Source organism: Canis aureus, chromosome 35, assembly GCF_053574225.1.
Source record: "Canis aureus isolate CA01 chromosome 35, VMU_Caureus_v.1.0, whole genome shotgun sequence".
Classification (NCBI taxonomy): domain Eukaryota; kingdom Metazoa; phylum Chordata; class Mammalia; order Carnivora; family Canidae; genus Canis; species Canis aureus.
Window position 1 is genome coordinate 15,812,350 of NC_135645.1, and position 23,989 is coordinate 15,836,338.

The window sequence follows — 23,989 nt, forward strand, 5'->3', positions numbered from 1 at the left end:
CCTTGTAATGTGTACTTGTTTCTGTTGTAACCATTTGCTTTTGGTACTTATCCTGCCTGTAATCAATATTTTTTCTTCCGGTCACTGCCTTTCCCCATCTGTCATGTTTTGATTTTTATCTCATGAAAATGTAGGAGACCAGAATAGGCCATCCCAAACTCCGAGTGTAGGGGACTAGAGTATGCCACCCCCAAATATACATTTTTGGCAGAAGGAATATTTTGAGAAAGAACAGACGCAGGAGAAGCTCTGCAAACAGAATAGAAGTCACCCTTTCATAAGGCTCTCTCCCCTTTGTAAGGCTCTTCATTTGTAAGGATATGGAAGAGAAGGATGATTGCCAATCACAAGATCTTAGAGTCAGAGAAGGCAGCAGCTTAAATCTGCATGCACAGCCTTGCTCCTGGTTGCCATACATTTTCCCGATCACCTTTCCATAACTCCTTCTTTCTTTGATTTAGCTGAAGATGGCATTCAACACAGAATTCTAAGCCACTTCCCTGAGAGTCACTCATTTCCCTGAGTGTCTCCCATGTATATGTTACTGTACTTCTGTTTGTTCTTCTCTTGTTAATTTGTCTGGATATAGAGAGAGAGGTAAAGAAGACAAACACAGTCAAGGCCCAGCACAGAGAGATGAGTTCCTGCACATAAAGGAACAAGAAAAACCAAACATAGGAGACATGCTTGGTCAGTAATTACTGCATCTTTCAACACCGAGTTTTGAAAGTTGTGTTGCATTTCAACAAATACCAAAATGACATTCTTTCCCTTCATGCTGTGTATGGATGTTGGGGTGGCGGCGGGGGCTGTGGGAGTGAGGTGCAATATTTAGCCAGGGCTGCTGATTCTCTATGCTTGCTGGAGAGAGACAAGACAGTACAGTAATGGAGACTGAATATCATTAGGTCCTTCAGTGGTTCCTTTACCTGACCTACTGTTTCGCATACCTTCTCAAAATTAAATGTTGACATCTGGATGGGATTATTAATAGAGCCAAAGTAGATGGGAGCCAATAAAAGGATCAGGAATCATTCTGCATTCCATTTATTTCTATCTTTCAATTTCTAGTGATATTTTCACAATCTTTGAAAGCATTTTTTTATGGTAGAATGAATACCTGTGCAGAAATCAAAATAACAGAAATAAATGGAAGAACATCTGGCTGATTCACTCACGTTAAAAATTGAAGTCAAACCTGGCTTATTAATATTTATGACTTGAAAATATGTCCTTGGATTTTGTCTAACAGTATCCAGCTTGATGTCGAATGATTGAATGATTTGGCCTTCTTCTTTTTTTTAACAGTTATTTAAATATTGTGGCTTAATTTTTTTGTTATTTGAAAATAAACAAGTACTTGAAAATTCAATCTATCACTTCTTATTTTTCCCTTTGGGATAATAACACATCATTTACATATTTACTTGTGTTTACATAGGACTCAAGTGTGTGATTATAGTAAACTTGTTAGAAATCAATGTTGCTTTGCTCATGTTAATGTAATACCTTTAAAATTCAAGGTGGTAGTAAGTAAAGGCGATGTGCCATGTAGGTCTAGAAATATGTAATTAGTTCCTTGATAATTGAAGCTGTGGATGTGAAAGTCTGTGTCTCTGCTACAACCTGTACTAGCTTCAGATGAGATCTAGAAACAAAGCTTAAAAATACATATTTTAAGAGAAGTATAAATAATAATTACAGTTACCTCTACTGAGTCCTTACTTTTTGGCAGACGGTATTCTTAGAAGGTACACGTGTTATCTCATTTCAAACTCTCAGCATATCTTCAAGCTGGCTAGTTTTTATCCTCCATGTAGAGATGAAGCAACTGAAGCTCAGGGACTTGACACAAAATTGCAAAAGTCTCACATAATCTGTATTGGTTTGATTCTAAAATTTGAGACTTCCACGTCATAGGGTAATTGAGGTTCTAAACACTTTAACTAGATGAAAGGAATTTAGTGACTTCCTTGGCATTTGTCCATTATTGAATCGAAAATATTTTCTTAAAGAAAAAAGAAAAGGTGCTCATTTTACAAGACTTTGTACCTCTTCTCTATGAGGATAAATTGCTGCTAGTTGGCAGGTTGGAGTTTGCTTAGAAGGCCTGAATCTTTAGTTGAGACATGTCTGTGACCATATCTCCCACAAAGGGTCAGGTGGGTGTGAAAGGTCTGCCTCCAGTTTGCAGAGCTACCCACAGCACTGCCCTTCTTGACTTGATTTTAGTTTGATCCCACTGCTTGTCCTTCCATCTCTCTGCCCTTGCCTTCCGACTAACTGGGAGATCTTGGACTATACGTTAGATAACGGAGATTAGCAAGCCACACATTTCATAGTTTTTGTTTTCACTGTATTTAACTAGCACAGATTACAAGGGTGTAATGGAGAATGGAATTATCTTACTATTTAAATGTTTTTTCTCTCACTTCCTTATCTTTTTACTTTTTTTTTTTTTTTTTTTTTACTTACTGACTTACAGGCAAAATAAAAAGGAAGTAAACAAGGAAGGTTGAACTCTCCTGAATTAAATGATTACATAACAATGCCAGATTCATATTTTTAAAATCTCATCTCACCCAAATTTACCATCTAAAAATACTACTTCGTCTATTTTTCCAAGCAGCTTCAATCAAGTTTTCTAATTTCATTTAAAAAAGATACTGAGAGGAAAATTCATGGTTACATCTGTATCGTTGATCCGTAGTTCAGATTAAGGCTCGACTGGTAAGAATTGCTTACATTGTCATAAATAACGTTGTGAATCTAAAAAAATCTTGCAAAGACAAACCTCTAAAATGACAAATTCCAGTCTTGTTATCCCTTTCTGCTTCACTGAGCTTAAAATAATGATTAGACTTCTCATTCCATTTCCAATATCTCCTCTCATAAGATCTTTCTACATACAAATCTAAGGTCTACTCTCTCTGTTTAGTGACTGAGACAAGCCCTATACCTCCTGGCTGGGCTCTGTAGCCCCACACACAGACAGTGATGATGCCAGAATTTTTAGAGAAGTGTCTTAGATTTGTCACCTGTTTTGAAGATGAACCAGGTTATGTCTTCTGAAGCGATGTTGCCTAAGCTAGTGCATTCTCTTCCTTACTTCGTGTATTTCTCAGGGGCAACCTCAGCCATCAAATGTGAGGGGCTGCAGCTACTGGTTTGTTATTTGCCTGGACTGAAATTCAAGTAGCCCCTCAAATCATTGGTTCCACATTCAGGAAGGTCTCTTGTCCCATTCTTTGTTTTATTCCCACAACAAATATTTATTGAACACCAGCTGTGTTCATTTTAAGCATATCCTAGTTAATCTGTTTCTGATCAGTTAATTGACTTCTTTCAGGTTCTTTAAACCCTGAAATATGGATCAACTCACTCTCTGTTCTCTTCTCTACAGTCAGAAATTTATTCGACTACATTTAAGTTTCTGAGTCTGTGTCTTATTTCTTTTAACATAGATTGTCCAGTGCAATAATCTTTACTCTATTGAACAATAATCTTACTTTAACAGATTTAGAGTTTTCACATTCAATTGCTTAGGGGTGATAGCATAGTGTGTTACAAAGTCAATGAGCAATAATAGTACACATATTGAGGATCTGTTGTATATTGAAACGTCATCAGCAGTTTATACCTTAGCCCATTTAATCCTGACTTTGGGCAGGTTATTGCTGGCATCTTATCAGTGAAATCACTGAAACCCAGAGAAGTTAAAAATTATAAAATGTATATTGCCAGTGTTTATTCATGATTATGTATTCAGCTTTTCCATGAGGCTGATTATACACTATCTCTTATTATTCCTTAGATGTTTTGGCTTTTTCCTTTCTCCCAGTTATATTATGTTCGAGGGTAGAGACCATGTTTCAGACTTTTCCATTTCCTCACACCACTCAGTTAATAATTTTCCTTCAAAAATAATTATTAAATCAAATTATTGTATTTAGTCATAAAAATTTTCTTCTCATCAGCATTTTTGCCACTTAAATAGAGCAAATCTTTACTGGGTGCCACTGCTGATCATTTCCCTGGGGATCAGCAACCGAGTTCAGGATGATAGACTCTCAGATGGGCCCTGCACAAGGATTAGAAGATGTAATCACTGTTTCACTCCCTTACTTTACTCTTAATAGGGAAAGGCAGTCATATTTCTTTATTTCTATACCCTTTTTTCCAAGTCTGGATAAGAAAAACATGAATTTCCTTTTCAAATTTTAGTGGTGGGAAGGAAGCAAACATGGAGCAAATGTTTTTGACATCTAGTAACTACAACACTGAGATGAGAATCAAAGTTAGCAGCTGGTCTAAAATAAAAGGTGTGCCTCTTAGCTCTATTTGCCTTGCTCTTGCAGAGAGACCACTTCTGTTTTAATAGGTCTGGGACTTTATAGGACCATATTGAGACCATCACAATCTGAAGATCATGGCCTTATTATTACCAAGGAGGATTTAGGGCTATGGTTATAGGTAAGTGTGTCCTGGGATGAGTTAGCTAACCACAGAAGTATCAAACTCCACAGTGTCACAGAATCCTCAAGTGCAGGTTTAATAAGGACTCAGCACATATTTCTGAAATTATTTTATAGTTTTTTCATTGGAAGCTGTCTATATTGATTCAGTACCTTGGTCACCCTTTGTCTGTATGACTTCATTCCCAACAGGCAGCCCAGAGGGAATGGTATTTTTATTTTGGGGTCATGACATCATCAATTTGAGAAATTTGAAATTCGTACTCAAAAGAGCAATAGTTTTCCTGACAAGAATCTGACTGTGGGGAGTGAACAAGAAAGAAAGCTTTATTGAACACATGCCTCTGTGTCCATTTTCTTTCATTTTATTTAAGAATTGACTATTGTTTCTACTCTTCTCTTACTTGATAAGTCAAAAGAATATGTTATAACAGCAAAGGTTCTGCCTTTTTGGGACACCTGGGTGGCTCAAGTGGCTGAGCATCAGCCTTTGGCCCACGTCGTGATCCTGGAGTTCCAGAATCAAGTCCCACATTGGGCTCTCTGCAAGGAGCCTGCTTCTTCCTCTGCCTTTGTCTCTGCCTATCTCTGTGTGTCTCTCATGAATAAATAAATAAAATTTTAAAAAGAAAAAAGATTTTGCTATTTTTAGTTAGGCTTCAAGAGGAAAAAATGGTGGATATCATGTTAGAAAATTTGGAGTGAGAAAGTATATGAAGAACAGCACTCCTGGCTACCAAAACCCAACTCAGCGCTCTTGGTTATTAAAATCCAACAAAAAAGTCTTATGGGAACATAAGTAATGAGAAAAAAATGTTGGGTGAGGACAAAAGGGTGAGACAAAGGGTGAGACAAATCTAATCTGGGGATTAGAAATGGGGACTTGACTGCTGTCAGGGTTCTCTCTTTGTTGCCATTTTGCCTCTCTGCTTTTCTCTGGTTGTTGGTCTTATATTCTCTTCTTGCAAGTCAGATTTCCTCCATGAGTCAGAGAACAGAGCCATAAGCATAATTCCAGTTCAAGTCACATTTCCTCCAGCCCATAATTCCTTAAGTTCCTATAGTAAGTAAGTCCATCTTTGATCATAAAATGCCTAGAATTGCTGATATTTTATGGATATACATATTTCTCCATAATGAGATTATGAGTTCTATGAAGTTAGAGCCTCTCTCTTATGGAACTTTAGTTTTTTTCACCTCCCATAGCCTACAGTATAGAAGTAGACAGTCAACACAATGTTTTATAATCCAAATCAATAGATTTCTTTCCCCATTTCAATAGATGCTTAAATTTATACAACACCTCATAACTTGTAAAGAGCTCTCATATATATTTTTAATCAATGCTGATCTCCTTTTCATTCCACCTGGTGGCCTTACTTCATTACCCAAAAATATTTCCACATGTGAAGTGTGTGTGTTTGGGGGTTGGGAGAGTGAGTTGTGAAGTAAGTTTATTGTTTATTGTGAATAAGTAAAGACTCTTGGGATGAAAAGCTGGGATGGAGCTTCCAGTAGATCTAAACCCCAATGGGCATTTGGAAACTGACAATTCAAATTCTACAATCGCTATACCTGTGGCAAGCATAGCATAACGTATAGAGCTGTTGAATCACTATGTTGTACACCTGAAACTAATGTAACATTATGTGTCAACCATACTGAAATATAAATAAATGAATAAATAAATAAATAAATAAATAAATAAATACATACATACATAAATAAAATTCCACCATCTATGTTAAAAAATAGGTTGTTTGCCTCTTATTGCTGAGAATCACATCAAGTAAATATGAGTAAATTGTGTGACAGAATGTGATTGAAGAGATTTTGCTCATGATAAGTCAGTTATGATTAAAGTCTGTGAAGACTCAGAATGAATATGATGTTTGCCGGCATCGATCCAGCCCCATTATTTAGTGAAAATTCAAACCGTGCTGTTAATGACTCTTGCCTTCCCATCAGAAAGCCTCCTCCACTCACACCACTCAGAATACCTTATTCTCTGAGCTCAGGAGCCGGAGTCTGCAGGGCATGGGGCAGGGACAGTACAATGATGGAATGTGAAGGAGGGATTTAATTTACTTAGTAAAAGGGAACACAAATGCCAGGGATTTGATCAATCATGACCTTGGGTGGGTCGCTTAACTTCTCTGAGTCTCAGTTTACACTTCGTAACATAAGGGGCTTGTGGACAGGTGCTATTCACACATTTTCAGCCACAGAACATCTCATCTTATAGTCCTAACTGCCCAGTGAGATAGTTGTCAAAATTCTCATCATTTCATAGATGGAAATAATGATAGCATTAAATAAATTTAGCGATTTAATTAAGGTGACACCTAGAAGAGGTGGGGTGAATGGTCCAATTCTGAGTTTCTAGTTTCAAATATCCTCCCTTTACTCTCATCTCAAACTGTTTCATTATCTGTAGTGGAAAGACAGTGGGGATTACACGTTATCTTTTTGAAAACCCAAAATAATACAAATCCAAATATCTCATCTTATCAAGACCAAAATAATTTGAGTTAGTATTGTCACTAATTTGCTTGTGTAGGATCTGTTTTCATCTTCTATATGCAAAGGATAATGGTAATAAAAAAAAGAGATTTATTTTTGTATGATTTTTTTTTATAGGCGCGACAAAGGCAAATTGATAATATCAAAACTCCTGAAGGGTGAGAATTTAGAATTTCTCTTGTTCTTCATATCTATTTCACTTTTTAGGTGCACTGTCAGTACAAACACATATCTGAAAACAAAAACTTACTGGTCATGACATTATCACATATGATTTGATAGTAGAATAAAGCCGGAGCCGATGTTTTCTATTAGCCGCCAGCCCTGCCACATAAGCTGCAGATGTGGATGGATCTGGGCATCAGAGCTGAACTGGCTACGGAATTATTCTTAGCAGTACCTGTGAACTTCAAAGGGAATGTCAAACTACCTATCAATAATCCAGAAGTAAGGTATTAGTTCATTTACTAAATATTTTAATGGACCCATACATCATAAAATATTCTAATGGAAATGATTGCAAATAAATACACTTTAAAATCTCCATAAACAAGGAAACAATTTGGTGAAATGTCGCTTGTTTTAGCAGAGAGATTTCTTGACATATAACATACTTCATAACAATGTATATCAATGTCAAAAACCACTCTGCTTCAATAAGTCATTTTACAGCTTTCGTCTCAGGAATTTTAGAATATTCCTGGCAAAGATGTTACACACCTCTTGACAAAAATGTTTTCCAAATGTGCTCATTGGGATTCGGAATTTTGTGAAAGTAATACATACTATTGTTGTTTGTTATGTGTTTCCTTTTACTGTAACTTTCATATCATCTGTGCTATGCTTTATCATGAATACAGAAAAGTGCACTAAACATTGCACAGCAGTAATTAATACAAAGAATCACCTCATAATCATCACCCAAGTAGAGAACATAGCAGGGCACAGAGCTTCCTGTGAGTCCCCTCCAGATCACAACCCGCCCAGCCTTCTTTTTGCAGATTAACCACTATCCTGACTTCTGATAGAATGGCTTAGTTTTGCTTGTTTTTGGAGTCACACAGCATACATTATTTTATGTCTGATTTCTTTTGTTCAACACTGTGAAACTCAGCATCCTTATTGCTGAATGTGATTATATTTCATTTATTTTTATTTCAGTAATAGCATTTAATTTCATAAGCATATCACAGTTTATTTATGGATTTATTGCTGATGAACACTGGGGATGTGTCAATCTGGGGGCTATTATAAAAAATACTATGAACTCCTGCCTGGAACCAAAATGGACTAACAGGATGGGATAAATCATTCCACTTGAAATAACAACAAAACTAGACAAGATATGTAATTGTTTTTAAGACCCTGGGCATCAGGCAATGAAGGACAGGGAAGATGCTTCCTATAAGATGTGAAACACGAAAGGTGACCCTATGATTACTCCGGATTCCTTGAGAGTTTCCAGGCCATGACACAGGATGGGGAGCCCAGATAGACTCCCTGAGTTTGTAAGGTGGGCATGGAACAGGAGAGAGTTGCACAGGGAGAGAACTCTGGGAATCTTTTATTTTTTTTAAGATTTTATTTATTAATCCATGAGACACATACACACACACACACACACACACACACACACACACACAGAGGCAGAGACACAGGCAGAGGGAGAAGCAGGTTCCACGCAGGAAGCCTGATGTGGGATTCGATCCCGGAACCCCAAGATCATGCCTAGGGCCAAAGGCAGGTGTTAAACCGCTGAGCCACCCAGGGATCCCCCGAACCCTGGGAATCTTGAAGGTTCCCTTTGAGTACACAGAAGAATAGTAGTACATGCATGCAAGTAAACTACCTAAAGCTGGAGAGATAATCATCTGAGTATATTAGAGGGAGCAAAGCCTGTTACTCACACAGGGATGGGCGAAGTCCTGATTGGAAAATTTGACTGGAAAATTTGATTATTCACAGGGCACTGGGGTACTGGAGTACACTTCTAGGGCCTCTATAAGCCCGGGGCCTCGAGTCATTGATCAGGTCACATGCCCATGAGGCAACCCTGCTTTAAAAACAAGACCAGAAAGGATCAAACTGTTCCCAAGTTACTTAACTTTCTCTCTTAAGCCCTTGTAGATCATTGCTACCCTTTGCCTTTTTTCTTTCATAGGATTCTGATTCTTCATACCCATGATTATTTTTGATTGAGTGCTAGATAGTACACGTGAAAAACTAGAAATTTGCAAACTAGAGTAATGATAACCACATCCATAGAGGAGATTATCTATCTATCATCTATCTATCTATCTATCTATCTATCTATCTATCTATCATCTATCTATCCACACACAAAAAAATCTGTTTCGGATAATAGAAAGCTAAGATTCCCTTAACCTATTCTCAGGAATTGAGTTAATTTAGTGATAGGCTTTAGTTACATCAAGAATTGATCTACTTCTGGTCCATTCCTACTTAATGGGTGGTCCTTCATTGTTCTAACCTGAAGCTTGGAGCTTTTAAGAGATCTTCACTTGTGCAGGCCCTGGAGTCCAATCTTTTTATTTTTGTCCCCTTGGTCCCGTTAGTTCTGATCAGCTTATTAGCGTTTAACTCTCTCTTCCTGAATAAGCTGTTGCCCCTAGGGAACACTCAGCCCCTCACAGCTAGCTACCCAAGGCTGATTCTAGAAATCAGTGAAGCTGGATTTAAGCAATAGCTTAATTTTTAAGAGAAAATGGCAGAAGACATTTCATTGTTTCCACTCTGCTGGATACTTTAAGATGTACTTTAATATTTTTAACAACTTAATCAGGTAGGGAGTAGTATCCCCGTTTCAGAGAGCTGGAAATGCCTTTCCTAGGTAGGTTAAATTAGGTACCTGATGCCACACAGTGAGTAAGTAGGTGGTAGGGTCACCATCTAACCTTGGTCTGGCTAACTTCAAAGCCTGTCCTCTGTAAACTACATTCTCTCACTTAACATGATGTAGATTGCAGATTTTACAAGCAATATTTATAGTGTTATGGAGACTGCTAGAACTAAATTTAAAAACTGCATTTAAATGAGTAAACTAGCTGACAGTGTCAGTTGTGGCCTTCTCTGACGACACTCTATTTAAGGACCGATTTTAAAATCTATTCTAGGGGGGCACTTGACGGGATGAGCACTGGGTGTTATTCTGTATGTTGGCAAGTTGAACACCAATAAAAAATAAATTTATTATTAAAAAAATCTATTCTAGTGGTTTGATTAGATGATAAAGATTTCTGCCCCTGTTTGGAGGTAAATTGAAGACTCCGGTTGCACATACCTTTTCGGTGACACACGTATGCACATGTGTGTCTGGCGGACATCAGAAAACCGGCAGGTGTTTTGGAATTGTTTCAGTCCATCTTTTTGCACTTATCCTCTGCATTGGGGTTAAGGTGCTGGCTGGAAATGGTAATAACCTGGCGATGCATTACATCTTTCTGCTGCATTTAAATGGCTTTGAAGGCCTCACTAAATCCTGAGAGCTGTGATTTTATCATAAACTCTGACATGAAATCCAATATGATCTTTTCACAAAAAACTTGGCTATACAATATTTATCATTTATAAATATAAGCATATATAGCCAGGCTGGTTCCCTTTTACTTTACAGCCAATACTAGCATGTTACCACATCCCAAAGAAAAAGAAGTACAAATCCGATTTTTAAAGCACTGAAGGTGTTTCAGTTTACAATGCGGTCATACCACTCATCACCCTGGAAGCGTTCCTAAAATTTCCCCTTAAGCATCTCTTTCCAAATTTCCATTCCATAGGACAGATATCCAAAGCTCCTTTCTTATCTTGCCCTCCCAGCCCCTCCTTGGCTGTTCAATCTTTGGTATGTAAAGCTGAGGTCACCACTTGAGGACCCGCAAGCTGAATATAGCCCGTGGCTATTTGGAGTTTGGCCTTCATAGAGTGTTGAAAAATTTGAATTAGTTGCCAACCTTTGAAAGTCAGAATATGTCATGTTACAACCAGATATCTCTGCTTCCCCTGGCAAGCCAGAAGATCTGCCGACCCTAGACTTTCTCCCCATATGGCACTTCCCACTCTATGCTTTAAGAGTTAGTGGTCCCCACTTAGCCCCTTCTTAGACATTGGAATTGGCAGCTTTTGTAATAAAGAGGGCCAGGCTGGATTTTGCTTCTTTCACTTGCAAACCACCACACTCAATGATATATAAATGAGATACTCGTGAGCCTGTATTTCTTAAAAGGCTGAGATAGGGCAAATATAAGTCCTTATAATTTAAATGTTTCCATCACATATAAACCAACACAAAGTGCAAGTGCCTGCCCTTTATAATCTACGTGATACAGATTAGAGGCCTCTGCTCTCTCCCCGATGGGTGCATCTATTACTACTCCCTGGGCTAGTCAGGGCAGGGCTCCCTGAAAGGGAGCGAGACAGGACTGACAGTTGCCTATTTTCTGTATAAATCTGCCAAACGTCCTATCTCATGATGTGAAATTCTCCCTCATTGGTGCTGAACCTTTTCATGCCCTGGTGTATAGGTAGCATCAAGACCTCAATTGTCCTAGGGGGGCTCTATAAAGGAGAATTTTCCTATGTTCAGTCCATATAACGTACTGATTTGCTCTGAAGTTCAGCGTATCATTTTTTTTTTCTCCACAATTAAGCTTCTGCTGCATTTTGCCAATTAAGTATTTGACTGGTGACATGTTTTTAAACAACAGAGAAGTTAAACTGAGACCCAATGATTGATGAAGGCAAAAAGAAGCAAAGAGCTGTAGGTACTTACTTGCCTAGGCCCTTGAGAAGAGAAGTAGGAGATGCCTGGATGTTATAGGTTAACAAAAAGGGAATAAAAAGCGCTGGGGATAGAGAGTAGAATACAAAATATGCATGCACAGAATTTCTAGCATTTGGGTCTTAGAGATAAACCACAAAAATCAAGAATTTTTAAGGTTTGAAGTCTTGTGGACATTTATTTATCAAGCTACCAGTAGTTAGTGGCTTCTAGATGCAGGCTCTGTTTTGGCTTACAGAATTTGATCTCCTAGGCAACTATCTTATTACATTCACAATTCCCTATATTGCCTAATTTTAAGGTATTTACAAATGTAAAAGCATTGCTTTAGGAGAGGTGTTTAGATTTTGCAACTTAAATTTATAACAAATTTGTATAAGCAAGTGCTTGCTCTCTGAACCATTACCATCTTGGTCTATGATCTAAGATTTTTTTTTATTTAAAAAATTATAAAATATATATAACAGAATGTACCATTTTAAACGTTTTATTTTATACACTTACTTTTTAAAGATTTTATTTATTTATTCATGAGAGACATAGAGAGAGAGGCAGAGGGAGAAGCAGGCTCCCCATGGGGAACCTGATGCAGGACTTGATCCCAGGACTCCGAGATCACGACCTGAGCCAAGACAGACACTCAACCACTGAGCCACCCAGGTGCCCCCATTTTAGACATTTTGAAGTATATAGTTCATCAGGGTTAGGTATGATCACAATGTTATGCAACTAATCTCAAGAATTTTTTTTAGAACAAGACTTTTAACCTCCATTCAAAGGATGTAACCTCTTTAAAATGAGTCTGTTTGTTTTTGTTTTTTATTTTTTAGTTTTACTTATTTATTTTAGAATAGGGAGGGGATAGGCAGAGGGAGAAAGAGACTCTCCAGCAGATCCCTTGCTGGGCATGGAGCCCAACACAGGACTGAATCTCAGGACTCTGAGATCATGATCTGAGCACTCAACTGACTGAGCCACCCAGGTGCCCCTAAAACTAGTCAGTTTAAATATTAGCCTTTAAATGGAAAAATAATAATACCCTTCATAAAAGAGTTGAATTCTTTGATATCTGCCTCAAGATGTAATATGTGATTTTTAAAATATGAAGTCGTGTTTTGTTGTACAGCATATAATATTAGTGAAGTATTCTTTCAGCAAGATTGTCCCTAAATATACAAAGTGTTAAGAGAACAAGTATCACTGGATACCTTTAAAAGCAATATTTTATGTTTTTCTTCCCACTGACAGCTCTCTTATCCCCTCTAGGCTGAAGACATCCGTCCCTCTGCATGTGTGATTCCTCCATAATTTTGAGAAAACCTAGACATGCTGTTGTTGGGGGAACTAGATATCTTCCAACAACTAGACTTTTTTTTTTTTTTTTTTTATAAGTAAGCTCTATGCCCAATGTGGGGCTTGAACTCCCACCTCTGAGATCAAGAGCTGCATGCTTTACCTACTGAGCCAACCAGGTGCCCCCGGGCTTTTTCTTTTGTCCCCTTTGGTTTCCATTCCCAGACACCCAGCTTCGTTCAATTTTTCCCCTTTCCAAAATCCTTTTTATCTACCTATTTCATTCCAATATTTTACAGTCATTTATTTTCTTTTTCCTTATTTTCAAATATAGGGATAGTATTACTTCTTTTCTTTGCTTTTTGTTCCCTCCTCTTTGCTTTCTCATTTTCTCATCTATTTTTTCACTCATTTAATTATATTAATTACTCACTTAAAAATTTTTTTTTTCTAGTTAAGGAGAGTTGGGAAAGGGTCAGAGGGAGAGAGAGAGAAAGAATCTCAAGCAGGTTCCACATCCTATGCAGAGTCTGATGCAGGGCCACATCTCACAACTCTGAGATCATGACTGAGCCAAAAATCAGTCTGACTGACACTCAACCAACCGAGCCACCCAGGTGATGCAATTACTTATTTGTACTTTTTTTGTGTGTATAAAAAACTAACTGCTGGGATCCCTGGGTGGCGCAGTGGTTTAGCGCCTGCCTTTGGCCCAGGGTGCGATCCTGGAGACCCAGGATCGAATCCCACGTCGGGCTCCCAGTGCATGGAGCCTGCTTCTCCCTCTGCCTGTGTCTCTGCCTCTCTCTCTCTCACTGTGTGCCTATCATAAGTAAATACAAATTAAAAAAAAAAAAAACTAACTGCCATGTGTGATGTCTCATGAATTTGTATTAACCATAATAAGATCTAACCTTGAGGATCAGAAAGGAACTATGTATGACTGAAGTGTCCATACCTGCATCGTCTCTGCCCACATGGGAGGAGGGTCCAGGGTCCCTCAGGTCTTTCCTGTCCAAAGGTCACCTTCCTGAGGTGTGCGGGAGTATGTACAGCCACAGGTCCAGTGTGCCTCCCATGATTGTTTTCTGCTTTCTGCCCTGTGTTGCTCCAAGGATGCACCTGGTTCTGCAATGGTGTTAATACAAGACTGCAGGTGTTGCAGTCTTTTAGAGAAGATTGAGGATATGGCAGTAATTGTAACAAAGCCAAAAAATATCTTCACCTATGTGTTAAACATAAATTTACCTGGCAATATATCAGCCTTTCTCCATCCTGGGAACTTTTTTCTCATGAGCAGTGTTTCTTCTAAAGCCCTGAACTCCCTTGTTGATGTTCAGGCTTTGTTACATAAGGTTTTACATCAAGATATTTGAAAATCCTGAATTTCCCTAAGCTACTTTAAATTCAAAGAATGTAAATGTACTATCAACATAATGGCACCTTCCTACTTTTGTATCAATAGGAAAACTCTATGTTCATAATTTACAGAGTAAAATTAAACTTCATAGTAGTTGAACTCAGTATCCCAGGACAGAGAAATTTTATTTCATCAATGTATTTTGAATAAATCAATTAATTTTCATCTCTCAGAAATGAAGCTGTTAGTTTTAATCAACGGAATATAATTGGATTTTTTATTATTTTAAATTCCAAGAAGTGACAATGAATCCAACTAGATAAAAATATAACTCTAGTACTGTTTTCAGTATTTCAATACAGCTCAATTTTATTTTAAAACATTTCATGGTCATCAAGACATTATTATTTAAAAACCCAAAATGTACCCATCATATTAACATATTCAGAGGCAATTTGATGTGGTTGTTCTGATTGTTTTGTCTTCTACTTTTAAAATTATTTTATTATAAACATTTATCTCATTTTGGGGGGGCACCTGTATGCAAACATATGGAGAGGGGCAGAGAGAGAGGGAGAGAGAGGATCTTAAGCAGGCCCCACACACAGTGCAGACTCTGAGATCATGACCTGAGCCTAAATCAAGAGTCAGAGGCGTAACTGATTGAGCCCCCCAGGGGCTCCCCCCTCCTGTACTGTAAACATTTATACAAAGGAAGCAGTTAATATAATTATTGTAATGGGCATTTGATATTCTATTGCAAAGTGTCATTATTCATTTAGCTAATCCTTTGTTGAACCTGTAAGTGGTTTTCAATCTTTCACTCTTTCAAATAATGCTAAGATAAATAGCTTATCCCATTACTGAATAAATATTTATGGAGTGCCTACTATATCTCAGGCACTATTCTAGGCAATAAAATATAGGCATCAACAGATGGAAATTCCTGCCCTCACCAGCTTATATCCACAGGGAAAGAACACAGAAAATAAATTAAATGAACAAATTATGTTGGATCTTGAAAGTGATGAGTGCATTGAAGAAAAGTAAAGCAGGGAAGAGCCTGGAGAATGTAGAGGGTGGCAGATGTCATGATAGGGATGGTCTAAGAGGTCCTATGAGAAGGTGACATTTGAACAAAGACTTGGAAAGGTGAGGGAATAGCTGGCCTTGGGTAGAGACATGCCCAGCACAGTTCTGGTCCTGGGAAGAGCAAGCAGTCCGTGTGGGTGGAACAGCAGAGAGATTAGACAGGTAACAGAGTCCAGGTCTTCTACAGCTTTGACAAATTTGGTAAGGCCTCTGAATTTTTTAACTCTAGATGAAATAGGGAGCCCTTGGAGAGATTTATTTTGATTTTTATTTTTTAAAGGTTTTATTTATTTATTTACTTATTTGAGAGAGAGAGGGAGACAGCTCACCAGCAGGGGAGGGGCAGAGGGAGAGGGAGAAGCAGCCTCCCCGCTGGGCAGGGGCCCTATGTGATGCAGAGGCTCCGTCCCAGGACCCTGAGATCATGACCTGAATCCAAGGCCACTCCTTAGCCCACTGAGCCACCAGGCGCCCCTACTGGAGAGTCTTAAACAGAGAAACGATATGGATTGACTTGTTAACAGAATTAGTCTTGCTACTGCGTTGGCTGTGATGGGGTAAGAATTAAGGCAGAAGGACCAGTTAGGAAGGGTTGTAATATCACAGGAAAGAGGTGGCAGTGGCTTGGACCATGGTGGTAGCTGAGAGGTTTATGGCAAGTGGTCGGATTCCACATGGATATTTGAAAGTAGAGCTGGAAGAGGATGTTTACAGTGCCACCATCAATACAAATGTATACTTCCTAAATATGTAGTGCGATGTGTTTTTTCCAAAAAAAAATACTAATACTTTTAAAATGATTCCAAAGTTTACTTTTACTTTCGTGAACAAATCCGATTATTCTCCCACATATTTAGTAATATTACCTCTTGTATAGATGGTCTCTTCCATCTTACTTGGCTCATTTAGCTAATTTCACAGGCATCGCAGTAAACTTCAGATCTTTTTTGTTGTTTTTTTCTTTCATAATTGAGGTGTTATTGGTCATTCTAAGGATCGGAACGCAGAGATTTCAATTTGTGCACAATGTTTAACATCCGTGCTTACATCAAAAGAACCATGTGGCTGTGATTCTTTTCTTAACAGTTAGTCCAGTGACTTTCTAACTTAAAATTTGGAGGCAAATCTTCCCTAACAGGACATCGAGCATCAATACTGCCAAGTGTTGATACGCTGGTACATTATAAGCCCCACTAATTCACTATTTATTATCACATATACTACATGTTCAAATTTTCAACCTTTTCCAGCACACGAACAAAGTCACTGGGAAAAGCGGGCCACCGATCAAAGATGTTACAGAGTGCACGAAATTCTCACAGGGAGAGCCAAGATCAAGGAGTGGTTTTCTTTAGGAAACGATCTACCAAAAATAACACAGGAATAAAAGTAATTTAAAATATTCAAGACATATTAAATGCACGACTGGCTCTGAATCGCCAGTTAGTATGCTTTGTGTTACAGGATAAAAAACTACCCCCATCTATGGAATGTTAAGCTGACACCCAAGACAATCAAAAACCTCTGGTATTCCATATCCTACAATTTTCTGGTTGTACAAACAAAATAAACAGCCAGCAAATGATTTACCTCTTTAAAAAAAAAAAAAAGCATTTACACTTAAACAATGGGATGAGGTTGGATTCTCTGCTTCTTAAAAAAGTATCTTGAGCTACTAAAACCTGCATTTACAAACCAGTTGATAAAAATATTCCTGAAACAGGGAGCACCGATAAGACATGAAATATGACGTTAGTCAGACTTGGCTTCTTTCTCTTCTGCTTCATCAGAGGCTGACTCTCCTTTTGAGCTTCTCCGTTTTCTGCAGAGAAGTCTCTTTTCATTTTTTGGTTAGTCACTTCCTCCTGTTTGCCCTCTGCTCCCCCTTACCCTTTTGCACTTTTTTGTCTGAAGATTCGTCCTTTCCTGCTCCCTTTTTGGGTTTCATTTCCACTTTTGCAGAAGCAGGTACTGACAACCTCATGGATTCCCTCTTGGCCTCCTCCTCTGTGGCCTCCTCAAAGGAGTAGACCTTCCTCCTGGGCCGCCTGGCAGTGGGTGCATGCAGGTGCCTGGCCTCTGCTGTCCTTCCAGCCCCGGAAGATCTTTATATATTTTTTTTTCTAAAAGATTTTATTTGTTTATTCATGAGAGACAGACAAACAGAGAGAGAGAGAGAGAGAGAGAGAGAGGCAGAGACACAGGCTGAAGGAGAAGCAGGCTCCATGTGGGGAGCCCGATGCGGGACTCGATCCCGGGACTCCAGGATTACTCCCTGGGCCCAAGGCAGGTGCTAAACCACTGAGCCACCCAGGGATCCCCAAGATCTTTTTATATTAAAATAACAAAACATATTTTACTTATAGTACTTGCAAACATTGTGGATTATATAATACCTGTCCACGCCAGCTCTTTGTTTCTCATTTTCAAAATAAGCTGTAAAATAACCATGTGGTACTACTGTAAAACTGATCAACTGATCAACAGTACACAAAATACTATTTCAGTTTTGGTATGCATTGAGCAAAATATTAACACTTAAATATTATGGTTTTTTAATTCTAAAATGATATTCCCAGGTAGAGAGGGTCAGAACCCCAAGGAACCAAGCCGGAGCTGCCGTGGCTGGTGTCCTCTGGCTCCATGAGTCATCATGGGTGAGCCCGTGCGGCAGAGGGCTCAACCCTTCATGTGGGAAGCTCACCATCTGCAGCAGCCACTCTGGGTGATTTTCAACTGAATCTTGCTGCTGAATTCTTGGTCTTCCCACATCATTTGATATTTCAAGCAATCTTTTTTTTTTTTAAAGATTTTATTTATTTAGCCATGAGAGACACACAGAGAGAGGCAGAGACACCGGCAGAGGGAGAAGCAGGCTCCCTTGCAGGACTCGATCTCAGGACCCCGGGATCATGAACTGAGCCAAAGGCAGAAGCTCAACCGCTGAGCCACACAGGTGCCCCTATATTTCAAGCAATCTTAAAGCTATTTTTCATGTGCAGGGTTCACAAATACCAAATTTCTTTCAAGCGCCCTGTTTAGTGTCTATATTAGTTTCCGCAGGCTGCCATAAACAAGTACCACAAACTGGCTTAAAACAACAGAAATGTATTCTCTCACAGTTCTGGAAGCTGGAAGTCTGAAATCAAGATGTCAGTAAGATCATGCTTTTTCCAACAGCTCTAGAGGAGAGTCTGCTCTAAGCCTCTTTCTTAGCTTCTGGTCCTGCAGGCACTCCTTGGCGTTCCTCGGTTTGCAGACACACCATTCTAACATCTGCCTCTGTTGGCACATGACATTCTCCCTGTGTGTCTTCACATCACCTTCCCTCTGTGCATGTCTCTGTGTCCCTTCTCTTCTTACGAGGACACTGGTCATATTGAATTAGGATGCACTCTAATTCAGTGCGATCCCATTTTAACCTGATCTGCACGGACCCTATTATAAATAAGGTGACATTCACAAGTACCAAGGATTAGGGCTTCAGCTTATCTTTCTGAAAAACACAATAAATGCAGAAGCATTGATTGGAGGGAAAAAAATGGCTTCGCAAAGAACCAATCTGAAAAAAAAAAAAATTCAGAATTAGCATTACAGTAGAACCTACCTGTAACTTGAGATGAGATTTGTGATATCCGAAAGAGAAGATGCAAAGCCTCAGCTGTATCGCCTGTCCATCTTTCAAGCCTCAGCTTAATTCCACCTTCTTACCGAAGGCTGTTGAACAACTCTGAGGATTTCTCCTATAACAATATTATTATATCAGGTATCTTGTTTGTAATCAAATATTCTTCTAAATTATTTCCTTATTGGTTCTGATTGCTTTGATTCCATATTCTCCAACAAAACTGCCATCTTTTGAGGGCAGGCATCTTGGTATTTTTATTTCTCTGGTATCCTCCTGAAACTTCTATCATGGTGTTAGAAACATTTATTGGTTTATACTGAAACTACCCAAGGACCAAGCTTGATTGGATAGCCAGTAAGTTTGACAGAGAGTTGTTTTCCTGACCAATCATCTACTCATCTTTCAAATCACAATGGAGATGTTTCTTCTTTAGGAAACTATTTTGCCACTCACCAAGACTGCTTTAAGTGCCCCTCCTATGAGCTCCCATATTATTACTCTGACCTTATGCTTATCATGTTGCATTTTAATTTCCTGATGACTTGTCTCTCTCCCCTACTAAGTTGTGAGATTCACTGGGGCAGAGCCTGTGCCTTGTCACTATGATCTTCCCAGTGTCCAGAACACTCGTTAGCTTATGGTTGGCACTTAATAACTAGTTGTGGAATTAGTTCAGTGAATGACTAGACACTAAGCGGAATCATCTCCTTTGCCCTGGCTTTATGCTCCCCGTGTGTAAAGTCAACGTGGAGAAATGGTGATGCTAAACAGAGTTTGCTTGCATTTCCAACTGAAGTTAGTTGAACACAGCCAAGGATAGGCAGCTATACCAATGTGGGTTAACTTCCTTTCTGTAGGGCTTCAAGAACTGTGATTAGGCCACTGGTCTCTACCATGGCTCTGGTCAGGTTGGTAGAGGGCTCTACCCTTGAGCTCACTTTTATGCAGGCTATGAGGAGGAATCTGGATGACTTTGTTAAAGTTCAAATGCGTAAAATGTCAGGCATGACAAGACAAAAAGATGTGCTGCTGGTGACAAATCAACAGGAGCCAAGAGGCACAATAGTTAACTTCCATCAATTTATTTCCATCTGTTCATATCCACTTAACTACCCTGAGTTTATTTAGAGACAATTATCCATGGCAACAAACCACAGCGGTCCCTCTGAGGAGTTTGTAATTTTTCATAAAAAGACTCAATGAAAATTCAAAACCAAGAGACACCACAGTATAATTCCCAAACTAGTTATTGTTAACTACAAAATAAAATTAAATCTGCCAAAGGGGAAGTAGTGAAATGAACCCCAGTCTTTTATAAAGGCATTAGGAGGAAGAAGCATAAGTTTTCTCCAAAAGAGACTCCCATGTAGAAGATTATGGATGAAGCCAACAAATCTTACTTGGCTACTGCTCTGGAAATCCTAAATTTCTTCACCTTATCTGAACAAAATCATTTCATTACCTTCAATTATATGAATAAATCAAAATTTTGAGCTTCCTCCTCATTGGTGTATTAGAAACAATTTTAAATGGACATTTTTATGTGAATTATTTTTTCCTCCATCTAAGTTATTTGACAAACTAATTAGCTGGACAAGAATGTGATATACCTCTAATTAGGTTTAATGTACCTTTGGCAAATACTCAATCCAGTCTGAAGTTTTTATAGGCTTGAAATTTCCCATCTTGCTGGGCATTTGATTGAGGTATTTGCTGTTATCTCAGAGTCTATGTACCTACCAAGTCAATCGTTTCTCTAACTTCCTTCCTTGTTCTACCTTAACTGTTTCTGTAAGTGCTGTGACTATCTCTCTAGGTGTCCTGACTGGAAACTTTGGAGTGATTGTGGTAGCCTTATTTTCTTTTAAAACATTAATGTATGTTAGTATTATTTATATTCTTTTTTTAAAGATTTATTTATATATATTAGAGACAGAAAGTGAGCATGGGGAGGAGCAGAGACAGAGGGAGAAACTTGAAAGATTTGTTTTAATTTATTTTAGAGAGAGAGAGTGAGTGGCGGGAGGAGCAGGGAGAGGGACAAGCTGACTCTGCACTGAATGCAGAACTCGATGCGGGACTCGATATCACAAACCCTGAAATCGTGACCTGAACCAAAATAAAGAGTTGGATATTTAACCTACTGCCCCACCCAGGGGCCCCAGCATTATTCGTGTTCTTAATCAAGACTCCATTGCTTTGTAAAAATGTGTTCTTTACTAGGTGTCAAGTGCCCATCATTGCTTCTTTGCATGGTGACCACTGTCATGTGTGTTTTTATCTCACATGTTAATTCTTGTAACAGCCTCCTAATGTATGTTTTTCATTTACCTTACCGTATCACTGATTAATCCTCCCCAAAATATGGGTTTTTTATTCTAAGCACTTTGCTAAAACTGTTTCTCTAACTTCTTTTCCTACTCTCTTCCATTGTAAGGTATTTTAAAGTTTTATTTTCTAATTGTTTCCATGAATCAGAGTGCTTGTATTTCACAGGGATGTTGCATATCAAAGAATCCACCTGCTCTTAGATACATAATAAATCTTAGGTAAAAGCTCAGCATATCAGGCCGATAAAAGCAGAAACACGGTAGTTCAGTGGGAAGGGGAGAATAGCATGTGGGAGAGGTCAACCTGCCAGCCATTCACCAAGACCCAGCTGAAGGATCACTTCCTTCCTGAAGCTTCCCAGATCTCTCCAGCTTCTACTGCTATGAACTCCCTCTAGTCACTGTGCATTTTATTAAATATCATGATGTCTTTTTGACAAATTTTTTTTCTCACTTGCTTTATAAACTCTTAGGAGTGCTGATATAATGCCATGAAAATATTAACTATTGCTAAACAAAATATGAATAACATTTTATTATCTATCTACTTATTCATGTATTTATTATTTCAATTGGTCCTTCTTTGTTTGTCTCTACCTTCACACTAATTTTCAGAAATACTATCAATTCATAAATGTTTGGGGTCTTCTCCAGGATAATTAGGCTGCTTCTCAACTTCTCTTATTGAGTGTTCCAGAAGCCACTTCTTAGATCTAGGATTAGGGTTAGGGCCAGGATTTTGTGGGAAGGGAGCTCCTGCATGACAAGTGATATATAGATATTTAAGTAGTGAGAAGATTACTATCTTCATTCATGAAGAATGAAGGGAAATATCTATGTTTAGCTTATATACTTTGTCAAACGAAACTTTGAACATTGTTTTTCTGATACATGTATAATGTGTATTACTGTCAAAAACAGCGAAGGGCATAAATGGTTTTTAAGTCATAAAATATGTATAGTTACTATGAATTTTCCATATTTGAATTACCTTTTATGTTATTTCCCCTAATAGCATGACCAGTTAATTTGCAAGCAATTCACATTAATAGCTACTGTATACCAGTTAATGTTGGGTATCATACATAAGTTAATTTTTGTTTCTACAATATATAAACACACACAATGCACATCTGAATGTATGGCCTATTTACATTAGGACGAGCCCTCTGTATAAGCCCTCTGTATTATGTTCCTCAAAACAGGAACACAGCTATCACTGTAAACATTTCAAACAAGAAATTTAATATCAGGAATTGGTTACACAGATGATAGAATCTCTAGGAAGCCAAAAGGCAGATGGCAAGACAACGGAGAGGTTTAGTGGCAGCAGGGAGCTCCCGTCACCTGCTAGCCAGACAAGGAGGTGGACTGTGGTCCTACAGCAACTGGAATGCAGTTGGTGATGCTGTCACAGAGGAGACGTAGCCACTGCCAAAGGCGCCACATGCTATGGAGAAGGAAGAGAAACACGACAGCTTACCTGCTTGTACTGTCCTTCAGTCCTTGGCCAATGCCTTCCAATTGGCTGAGTTTACCCAGAAGCTTGGGGGCAGAAGAACCTCGAAAATATTTCTCACAGAACAAAGCAGAGTCAGGGAAGGGGAAAAGGTATTAGGTAGGAGACTAATAGGCACCCTCTTTTCAGGTGATGTACGACCGATACAGGAAAATTTGTAGCTTTATTTGTCTATTCTGGACACTGAAATCCCTGCATTGGTCCCAGGCTTCCATCTATCATAGTTTTTTCTTTTCAATTTCTGAAAAGTTATTTTAGAACACAAAAAGGATAAGAATAAATGTCCTTTTTACAGGATGAACTGTATGCTGCTGTTCATTAAACTAAGATGAACATGATATGCACCTACCTCTTTTACAGACAAATCTGTGATTATTGATATAATTCTACTGTCATACTGTGACCTTCTACTAATCAACAGCTCCCTGACCCCTGACCCTGTAAGTATTTGTGAAACCCTTACATAGGTGTGGTTAAGGGAAAAGTGTGTAGCTTTTTTCTATTCAGAATCGTAACTGAACTATAGATTTCTTGGGGGATGAACCTGTATTTTATTCAGTGTGTGTGTGTGTGTGTGTGTGTGTGTGTGTAACCGGTACTATGCATTTGTTGAATGAATAAACCACTCTGCACTAGAAGGCAAAGCAGAAGCAGAGCAAATACTGGGAAGACCTGGGAAGGGCCTAGCAGGGTGGATGAGTCTTTGTTTGGGAAGAATAGTTTTCACTTCCAAAAGCTGGCAGCACCTTCCCTTCCATCAGCTGCTAGGAATAAATCATCAGAAGTCACGGCCAATTTCACCTCCATCAACTTCTCCCAAAGGGGAGAAGGGAGTGGAGAATGGAATCAATGTTTGCTGCCCTAACAATTGCAAGATATACTGTAATCTTTATCACCTTTCATGTTTCTTAACAGGCGTCCGAGGTAGAAGTCTTTTTTTCTTTTTTGCATGTAGTTTTACTTTATTTTTA

At 38.6% G+C, this 23,989-nt stretch overlaps 2 long non-coding RNA genes and 1 pseudogene across 5 annotated transcripts in view; 1 reads left to right on the forward strand and 2 right to left on the reverse strand.

Moving 5' to 3' along the window:
• LOC144305103 (uncharacterized) overlaps positions 1-23,989 on the forward strand; it is a 44,493-nt gene that overhangs the window by 4,746 nt on the left and 15,758 nt on the right. The gene's annotated exons all lie outside the window — the stretch shown is intronic.
• Positions 15,864-17,768, reverse strand: LOC144305080 (non-histone chromosomal protein HMG-14 pseudogene; annotated as a pseudogene).
• LOC144305100 (uncharacterized) overlaps positions 17,782-23,989 on the reverse strand; it is a 50,410-nt gene continuing 44,202 nt past the window's right edge. For all 4 annotated transcript variants that reach the window (XR_013372128.1, XR_013372129.1, XR_013372127.1 and 1 more), the window contains 2 exons: positions 19,149-22,949; positions 17,782-19,037 (listed from right to left, as the gene is read on the reverse strand). This is a non-coding gene — a long non-coding RNA (uncharacterized LOC144305100). The remainder of the gene's footprint in view (positions 19,038-19,148; positions 22,950-23,989) is intronic.